This window comes from Scyliorhinus torazame, chromosome 16, assembly GCF_047496885.1.
Source record: "Scyliorhinus torazame isolate Kashiwa2021f chromosome 16, sScyTor2.1, whole genome shotgun sequence".
Lineage (NCBI taxonomy): Eukaryota > Metazoa > Chordata > Chondrichthyes > Carcharhiniformes > Scyliorhinidae > Scyliorhinus > Scyliorhinus torazame.
The window spans coordinates 47019434-47028443 of record NC_092722.1 but is presented as its reverse complement, the minus strand read 5'-3'; positions in this window follow the sequence as shown (position 1 = coordinate 47028443).

The following is a 9010-nucleotide window of genomic DNA, read 5'->3' as shown; positions in this document are numbered from 1 at the left end:
ACAATGCCAGGGCACTGGGACCTGAGTGTGTGAAGGGCAAAGGCTCAGCGTGTGTGGGAGATCTCTTGCCCATGGCTCATAAGGGCCCTGACTAATACCTTTGCTTCCCTGTGCATGCATGATTGTTGAAGACCTAGCCCCATCCAGGGGTATCCCTCGGAAGAAGATGTGTTGGAGGGAGTCCATGTGAAATGGGGGAGTTAGGTGTACACAGGCGTAAGGACGATCGCAAATAAACCACATCAGACCTCATTAAAGTGCAGGTGTACTATATTTACAAAAGTGTTGTAAGATTAACAATCATACTGCACCCATGCAACCACATGTGAAATCAAAACTTCTTAATTTTTCATTCCCTACTAGTTCTTCAAGGTGCCCCGCCTGACACCTGCAGTAGGGGTGGAGGCAGCCAGCTGATCAGTTTGCCCTGTTGTCTAGGATGGCATGGGCGGCCATACTCTGAAGACTCAAGGTCTGAAGGGTGTCATAATATACACCAGTATATCATGGTGCAGACACACACTGATGGACACACAGTGGGACCAATCAACATACACAACACCGCAGTCAATCATCTGTGAGAGCACACGCACCATAAAGACAGGGGACATCAGAGTTCCCGCTCTTGGGGGTAGCAGCCAGCAAGGAGCACAGAGCTCGCAGCCTGCAACACAGACATTCACCATGTGCTGAGTGCATCAACTGGTTAGGACTAGGCAGAGGTCTTTAGTTAAAGCTGGTATCGTATTTACCCACAGTTCAAGTATGTTTAAATAGTTAACCTTTCAACAAAATAGAGTTGCACCACTTCAAGTGTTGGTGACCTGTTTGTGATCCAGAACACCCAACACACCAAAGGGCTCTGGTTTATTTTGGCTACCCTGCTGTGGGGCAGCTGCTCCCTCTCCGGTCACACAGGACAAATCTGAAGGGATCACAGGCAAGGGGAATTCCAAAGGGCCGGACACCATCAGAAAGACCTGACTGGAGGTTCCATGGGTATCCAAGAGCCGCACCTCCCTCTGAGTGTCCAAGGACCCCTGCCTGACACCTTGAGGGGAAGGGGCACCTGGAGGAAGTTTGAGGTGCCCCGTTCCCCTCTCGCATAGCCACTGCATAGGTTCACCCATGGCTACAGCGATGGAGTTGATGTCTGCATGCATCTCCCATAGAATCTGCATCCATCACACTCCCCATGGTGGCCATCATGCATGCACGTGTCAGGAACATTTAATCAGAGAGCAGACAAACAGACTCCTCCATCCACGTGCCACTCTGTTGAGGGCCTCCGTCACTTCTGCCTGATATTCCCTTACCTCTTGCTGATTCTCCACCATCTTGTGAATGGATGATCCCAGAGGTTTGTCATTGGACCTGGACGTCGCAGATGCCACTTCCCCAGCAGTCTTCCAAGTGCCAGTGAGCTTGGCTGACCCTGCCTCCTCCTGCGGGCATTTGTCCGTGCAGTGACCACCAGAATTTGAGCCGCTGCCTGAAATACAACTAGTACCCACCGAGGTGTGTGCCACTGCAATGGTGGATGATACAGGTGGCTGCTGTCACACCTCTACAGGTACGCTTTCTTCCTCCTCCCCACTGCCCTCAGTCCTCTGTGGGCTGGAGGCACTGCTGCACAGGATCTCCTCTTCTTCCTTTGTCCTCTTCCTGCTGGAACTTATCAGTGAGAGAGGAGAGCGCGAGGATCTGCCTCCAGCATGGAGGAACACGTGACCCTCAGGTTTCAATGTGACATGGATGGATCCTTACTGGATGGAGACCACCCACCGACCACTCCCTCCGCACAGCCATGATCCAGTTCCTACCCTATCGGCTGGACTGCCCGCTCCTCGATGATGTGAGTTTCTTGAATTCAGATTAGCCCCCCCCCGCCCTCCTCTTCTCTCTCCTGTTGTGTCTTAACCTTTCCTGGGATTGAGAGCAGTTGGATTTCATGTATCTTCCTCATGTTTCCAGTCTTACAAATTACTCACTGGATTATGTGCCATGTGATTGATGCACTGCAGGTTATCCAAAAGGTTCTGGGGCAGCATCCTCCAGAGCTGTGAGCCCATACACAGAGGTAGATAAGGCCGTCAGAGGCATGTGCTGCTGGTGCCCCCAATGCCTCACCACCTTTTGATCCCTCCCAGTCAGCATATGAGCTGTGTGTGTGGAGGGGGTCAGGGACCCACAGGGGCCTCTCCACCGACAGACCAGATGGATTGCAGTGGGACAACAGGGCTATCACCTTATCATCTTGCCACTCAGGGCCTCCACCATTCAGTGAGGTGAGTGTGTGCAGTTGAGGGTTCACTTACCCTGGTGGAGTGGACGAGGTCATTCATTTGTTTCAGCATTGCAGACTTCCTCCCTTGCTGGGTTAGTCTGTCAGCTCAGTCTCCTCCATTCATCCTGGAGGGTGCTCCTCCTGGCCTCCACGTCTTTCAGCAAGACTCCCAGGGGGACGTCACTGAATGTGGGGGCTGGAGCTCCCTCTGATCTGTGGACTATCTCCATCTTGAATAGTGGGCAAGTTGATGGCCAGGGATTTTTTGAATACGGAGCCGGGATATGACGGTGGGGAGGGGGGGGGGGCACCATCCAGGCCGCTCTGCCATGCAAACTCCCCCCCCCCCCCCTCCCCCTCCACTGCATGATTGAAGAGACCAGTGTTGCCTGATATGGTGCAAATTCCCATTGGCCCCCATGGCGGAAAACGCTCCTGGTTCCTACCCCCCCCCCCCCCCCATGAGACTTAGTCCCGGAATGAAAACTTCCACCCATTGTATTTCATCATGGCAGTCTCAGAATGAGAGGATGAGAAAACGTGCTGTAAAGTTTCCATTGTTAAAGATGTTACACCACATTCCCTTGTTGTCCATTCTTTATTGCTGGGTGGCAATTCACCATGTCATGAATCGACTGAGACGAATGGGGGTGGGATTGTGCAATGGTTGGTCGGATGGTGATAATTTGCTTTGTGTCAGTGGGATGTGATTGTTATGTTGGTCCAATGGTGGTAACTAACTGAACGTTACAGCTAGCAGGGTATCTCTGGAGTTTCAGGCAGCAATGTGATTGGCCGATGCAGCAATGGATCGTCATCTTCCTCCTCCTCTTCCTTTGCCTTTTCCTTCTCCTTTCCGGATTCATCCACAGACCTTGCATGCTCAGCACTTTATTCCTCTTGCAGCTTCAATCCTCGCTCTTGCTCATTGTTGTGCAGAGGGCAACACTACCTGATCAACCTTGAGATGCAGGCTGCTGTGTACTGAAGGAAAACCCCAAATCTGTCCAGGTACCTCAAGGACAGCATAAGCCTGCCGATGGCTCACCCAATGACACATCTGAATGTCATATGGCTTTCATTATTCACCCATGGGTTTTATTGGTTGGGCTTCCGAATCATCAGCCAAATTTCAGGTGGCTATCCCTTGTCTCCTCGTAGCCACCCCATCAAGCTGCCTCCAGTCTACAGGGTATGGGGAGGATGAAAGCATCATGGCAGCTCCCTGAGAATCTGATGAACATCTCTATAAATCTTTTGTTAATGAATGCGCACCAAGTACTTGATGGAATGCAACTCCTCACAGTTTACCAATACCAATGCATGGATTCCTGTGTGGATGCAGTTGATGATGCTCTGCCCCCTGTGGGAAGTCAGCCAGGAATGCCAACACACCTATGCGTCATTCATTCTGACTGGGGTCAGCAAAGGCAGGATTCACATAATTGCCATTAGTGACCTGCCTCATGCATTCCCGTGCAGCTGACTACGAGATCCTAGATACATCGCTGGCAGAGACCTGAAAGAATCAGCAGCAAAAGCATTTTCACCCATCAGGGAGCAGGTCGTCTTCATGAAGGGACATGGTATCTGTCACCACCTGATCTCAATCTCTGGGTGCACTGCTCTTCCAAGAGCTCAATGAAGCTGCAACTCTGCCTGTAACATAGTGTCTCCTGCAACCTTGACCCTTCTGTTGTCTTCATGTCCACTATTGCACTCCTCTCTGCTGACTGGCTGCATGGCTTTCCATCACTGACTGTTTTTATTGCTGATTCTCACTTTGCTCTTGTTTGTTCTGTGGTAATATAATCAGGCCCTAGTTTTAAGGTCGATTAAATTGGATCTAATTTAAAGAATTGGGCACTTTAAATTAAAACAACAGGCCGCTCCAGCAAGAAGCCTGCAGAATCCGAATATCTAAATAGACAGAACGCAGCTGCCAGGGCATGGCTGGAGCAGCCCCTGATAACCTATCTAGTAATTATCGCTCCTACTTGAGATGCATTGGCCTATTGTCCACAGTTCCTGATACCCCATCAAGTGATTATAGCTCCTACTTAAGATGCTTTGGCCTAATGTCCACAGTTCCTGATAAGCCATCAAGCAATCATCATTCCTCCCAAGGCGGACTCAGGTGCCCTGTCAACAAGTCATCAGCCAGATCATTGGGTGCTGAGACCGTGCCTCCGGAGACTCGATTGGCCGAAGATTGACTCGAAGCAAAGACACGGTGTGTGAGGTGACCTTGACCAGACCAGAAGGAAGGAAGAAAGCAAGCAAGGAAGAAACAGCCAGCGAGAATTACCTTTGCAAAGAGGAATCAGAGGGACCCAGGCATCAGATCTACAGCATACCAGCCCACCTTTGCGGGTAATATAGTCAAATCCTGGGTGTGTCTTGTATATGTAGTGGGTAATTTATGGGTTAACTATACTTAATAAAGTGGGTTGCATTATATCTGTGTCTGTACTTTGTTCTCCTCTTAAATAAAGACACCTGGGTAAACTTTGATTAAGGAGTTGGTTGAAGTATCTGAATTGGACAGATACAACAACTCCTAGATTTCGATCCATGGCAGCCATGGGGCACCCTTCGTGATCTCGCGTGCTAGTACCTCCGAAAATGCAGGAATCATTCTCTCCTCACAAGTACTCCCAGTGTGAGGTAAGAAAATAGCTACAAGGGCTGAATAGTTATTGCTCTTGTCTGCCTGGCTTTGAATGAGCCGCATGAATTGACATTCTTACCTTGGCTTGGTTTTGATGGCAAGCTTCAGGAATCCTGGAAAACATGGACAAGTACCAGTAAGTTCAGATGCCAATTGAAATGTTGCACCATTATTTAAAAAGAGAGCAGAGCAAGGAATGGACTAGAAAACTAGAGGCCAGTCAGTCTGACTTCGGTGGTGGGCAAATTATTGGAAATAATTCTGAGAGGCAGGATAATGTGTCACTTAGAAAGGCATGGGGGGTCAGAATGGTTTTGTTAGGGGAATATTGTGTGTTAACTTAATAAAAAATTTTGAGGAAATAACAAGGAGGATTGATGAGGGTACTGCAGTGGATGTTGTCTGCATGGATTTCAGTAAGGCATTTGACAAAGTTCCACATGTCAGCCTGGTCAGAAAAGCGGGAGCTCGTGGGATATGGAGGAAGGTGACAGGTTGGATGCAAAAGTGGCTCTGTGATAGGAAACAAAGGGTAACGGTCGGTAAATATTTTGCGAATGGAAAATGGTTTCCAGTGGTGTTCCACACAGCTCAGTCTTGGGGCCCTTGCTGTTTGTTGTATATATTAATGTTTTAGACTTAAATGTGGGAGGCATGATTGGGAAATTTGCAGATGACACAAAAATTGGCCACATGGTTGAAAGTGAAGAGGATAGCAGGCAACTCCAGAATGATGTCAAGGTTTTGGTTGAGTGTGCACAGAAGTGGCAAATGGAATTCAATCTGGAAAAGTGTGAGGTAATGCATTTGGGGAGGGCATACAAAGCAAGGGAATACTCAGTAAATGGGAAGATATTGAGAGGGATTGAGGAAGTGAAATACATTGTAGTGCATGTCCACAGGTCCTTCGAGATGGCAGGACAGGGGGACAAGGTGGTCAAGAAAGCATATGGAATGCTGTCCTTTGTAGGGTGAGATATTAAATAGAAAAGCAGGAACTGCATAAAATGCTGGTTAGGCCATAGATGGGATTTTGTGACAGTTCTGGTCACTCCATTACAGGAAGGATTTAATTGCTCTGGAGAGAGTGCAGAGGAGATTTACAAGAATGTTGCCAGGGCTTGAAAATTGCAGCTATGAGCAGAGTGGATAGGCATAGGGTGGTTTGCCTTCGAACAAAGGTGGGTAAGAGGTCAGGTGTGCAAAATTATGAGGGGCCTAGATAAGGTGGACAGGATAGACCTGTTTCCCTGAGCTGAGGGATCAGTTACTGCGGCCACAGATTTAAGGTGATTTGTAGAAGGATTGGAGGAAATATGAGGAAAGATGTCTTCACCCAGAGGGTGGTGGACGTCTGGAATTCACTGCCCAGATGATTGAGGCTAAAACGCTCAACTCATTTAGAAGGTATCTGGAGTGCTGTAACTGCATGGCTATGGACTAGGTGCTGGAAAGTGGGATTAAAATGAGCGACCAGTTTCTTTTTTCTCTTTTTGGCCAGCGCAGTCATCATAGGCTGAATCGCCTCTTTCTGCACCGTAACCTTTCAATGGTGCTATGGAAATATCAATACCATTCAGGGATTTATATATTCAGATCACAAACCAACCTCTCCAGACGGGTTAGCACACATGAGGCCGCAAAACCAAATTACATTCGTGCGTTGAAGCGCCCTTCCAGACATTTTTGCGACGATTAGTCCCTCCAGCTGTGCCTATAAAGACATGCATGGACTCTGAGATGTTTAAACCCTCCCCCATTATTTTCCTTCTGGTTTTAAATTTCAAGCATGTGAATGCAATGTTAACATACGGTGGGGTTTGAGAAAAGCCATTTGGCCTATCACGTTCATCCACTCCACAGCCCAAGCATGGCTGGCCCAGTCATGGAATCCTTAAATCCACTGAATGGCCATGATCTTCCCTGAAAGCTCATGTGAATCAAACAGATTTATTGACACATCTATGATTGCCAATACTCCTCTCTGTCAGTGGTCAATCCAAAGTATTTAATTCAGATAAATGGAAGTAGCTGGCAACTGCTGTTGCTTCTTTTGGATAAATTACATGAACACAGATGTTTCCTATTACTTTCCATCCCACATTTTTCTTTCGCTGTGAGAACATTGGGCCATTTCTGAATGTTTATTTGATTTCCTTGTATACTTTAGATAAGAGTCACTTTCTTCCAGTTGAGCATTATACAACCTTCAAAAGGAGAAGGTCAGAGGGAACCACTGGACTCCACCAGGTGGACCTGACAAATGTGAGCAGTGATTGCCTTACTGACTGACCCATCCCTCCCACTGACCACATGTCCATTCTCCCGCAGGTCCTCCAGCCGACGGCTTGGCCCATTCCGGGCAGCGCCCTCTCCTGACTCCCAGTAGAACACCTCAGAGGAGAGCTCTGAGGATGCAACCATTATAGTCGCGGCACAGCTGTCATCCCCACTCTCAGCCAGCGCAGGTACAACATCTCGGTGGGACATGTCAGTGGACGAGCTTCAGGGGTACCATCTGGTGAGCACCACACTGCTGATAATGCACATCAGATGGAGGCAGGAACCCTCGGGCGTAACAGCAATTGGAGGGCTGCTGGATCCCAGGACCCATCTGGATCCCGGTCTGATGCTGAGCATGTGTTCCAGAGGTACCCGGAGCTGATTGAGACAATAGGGTGAAACCATCACATTCAGACGGAGATGTCAGCGTCACTCCAGCAGATCCATAGCCTATTAGTAGTCCCAGAAGCTACGGGTGCAGGAGGTGTCGCCAGCAATGCATGGCACCGAGGTCAACATTGCTAGGTTGGAGACTGCAGTGGAAAGCGTGATGCATCACGTCGGCACCATGAGTGAAGGTGTCCAAGGCGTCGCGCAGTTGGTGACGGCCATGGCTGAGGGTTTCGGCAGAATGTCCGACTTGCTGGGGGATTTCACCCAGTACCAGGCTGACTTTGATGAGGTTCTGCGGGACATGGGCATGACCGAGGTGAGGAGCATGTCCCAGTCACTGAAGAGCATCACTGAGGGTGTCGACACGATAGTGCAGACATTGGGGAACCGTCAGGGCTGGCAGAGCCAGATGGTGCAAGGGCAGCCAGGACTCGAACCAGCTGCCCCTCCAACCCATGGTGAACCCCAGGGCCCTATGGGCATCCACCGGGAGAAGGGGGTGCTGGGTGCCAACCTGGGTCCATCCCATGGAGTGGCAATGGTGGCCACCAGCTCCCCAGAGTTCCACCTCTCTGATGAGGCCGCGTCTTGAACTCAGCACACATGATAGGGTGGCATAGCTGTGCATGTGCCACCGGCAAGCAAGCTGGGGCCATCCGGCATCAGAGCCCCTTGAGGACGCCCGCCAAGGGCATTGAAGGCCACGGGACGAGGTAGCCAGCGGGCTGCCTCCACCTCAGATATGCATCTTGGGGGGACACCTGGACCTAGCGATAGAGCTAGGAGGGCCAAACGTGTTGAGGATCACTGAGGGCACCAGGGGAGGTGGGGTGGGTAATGGGTGGGGGTTGGAGGGGGGCTGCACCATCAGGAGAATGAGGGATTGTAAAACACATTAAACACCTTTGTGCACAACATTCTATAACTTTCTTCCGCAATTTGGGTTGACCTCCGATCCCTTGGCCCATCTCTCCAGGCATCTCCCTCTCCACGTGGCACGCACCCACCCTCCGGCTGTGGACATGTCCCCGGAGCTGTGTCCCATTCTCTGGGTGATCGGATGTTGGCTGCTGCATGTGTGGTGTTGCCTCCCGCAGTGTTCAGGCACAGTGTCCAGGCATCAAGCCATGATTGGGATTTTAGGGTTAGGGTTAGACTACCACAAGCTACATGGTCCACCCACCCACAGGAGTCCACTTGGGTTGTGTGAAGTGCTCACTTAACCATAATTGCCAATTCCTGAATAGCAATAGCCTTCAGCCGCACGGCCAGAGGTCTTGGCAGTCGGTGGGGGTTATGGGCGGTCGGTGGGGCAGACGGGTAGAGATAAGGGTTGCCCCCGGAACGGGTAAACGATCCAGGGGTTGGCATAGCGG